Source organism: Lycium ferocissimum, chromosome 7 (genome assembly GCF_029784015.1).
Source record: "Lycium ferocissimum isolate CSIRO_LF1 chromosome 7, AGI_CSIRO_Lferr_CH_V1, whole genome shotgun sequence".
NCBI classification, from domain to species: domain Eukaryota; kingdom Viridiplantae; phylum Streptophyta; class Magnoliopsida; order Solanales; family Solanaceae; genus Lycium; species Lycium ferocissimum.
In genome coordinates, this window is record NC_081348.1 from 44,686,019 (window position 1) to 44,687,717 (window position 1,699).

The following is a 1,699-nucleotide window of genomic DNA, read 5'->3' on the forward strand; positions in this document are numbered from 1 at the left end:
GTAACTCGTACGGAGTGCTTTTCTCCGCCATTACACCAAAAAATCAAAGCAACATGTAGTAGAAACCCTAACAATGGCTAAACCCTAACAATGGCGTAAAATCAAATAATTGGAAGAATATATTTAACAAAATAAACAAAAATTTGTAAAAAAAACTCCTAAATAACTTACCTAGAAATGCGCAGAAGAATTTAGGTAATGGAATCGGGAGGATCGTGTATAGATATAATGGAGAAAAAAATCGAAGAGATTGAGAGACAATGAGAGAGAAAATGGGTTGATGAGGGGAAAATATGAATACAAGCCTTATGTTGCGGTTGGTTTTTTATTTTAACCGTGTTTAAATGTTTTAGTTATGTACAAGAATTGATATACACCTTTTAGTTATGGGATGTAATTAATTTAAAGTATAGCTACTAGATATAAATAAGGCCTAATGTTATCTACACCATGTAGATTTCCCTTAAATAATCGGAACATGGTAACATCCGGAAATGATTGTAAAATAATCAATAATATTGGCTAAAATGATATCTTGATTTGCTTGAGATAATTATAAGGAATTGAACAGAAAAGTTGCTTCAAACACATAAGAAAATCTCATCCAAGAACTCTCTATATAAATAAGATTACTACTGATGGTATGTAACTCATGAATTTATTAGGAAATAATGTTACTCCTCCTATCCAATTTAGGTGATGGTGAATGACTGAATACAAAATTTGAGAAAAACATTGAATAGACATTTACATCATTTTATTAAGAGTGGATAGGTTAAAATTCCCGTAAACTATTATCATTTTGCGAGTTTCACACGTAACTATTATATGTTCTTGTTACCTCAATAATTATTTTACCCACTATAGTTTAAGTATGAAAGTTGCAAAACAATAATAATGTAGGAGTTTTTTTAACCATTTCATTCTTTTATTAAAGGTTAATGATAAGTTCCATATTAAATAGAACAGGGTAACAAATTTGGTGGATCTGAATTTGGGGCTGACATAGACATGGCTATCCAAAAAGCTACACGTATTTTAAGTATCCAGGTTATAGATGAACATATCATAGGCAAAATAAGAAGACAACTATGAATCAAGAAAATTAATGTCATGTACAAGGACTTCTCTGACAAACGGTACTGTTGATTTAACAATATATCTTTGGAGAGCTTCAACTATCTGTAACATTCATACCTTCTTAAATTGTCGTGACTCGTGGCCACAATATCCATGCTCTTAACCACTACACTATGAGTAGAAGAGAAGCAAAAAATGTAAGCCACTAAAAAATTTGGTACAAAATTTTAGATTTGACTTTGATGACATTCCATACTATCAAAAGAATCAATTAATTATAGTTCACAAGTAAAAGCCTAAATTTAATTCCATTCTCTGATAGACAATAGTTCAAGTCTCGTTTAAGCAAATTAGAAAAGTGCAAAAATTGAAACCAACTTCCGAAGAGCTTGTAGTCCATATGGTTTTAATGCCAATACCTATTTAAATTATGTTTAACAGGAATCAAAGTACAATGCGTAGCATCTGTAGATAACCTTGGTGACAACATCTATCAACAACAAATTCTTAATTTAAGTAGTGTTAACTATTTACATATGAGATAGATAGTTTAACCAAAAGAGAAATTATTCCCAAATAATTCAACGGCCAATCACTAATATTCTCAATCACACCTTTC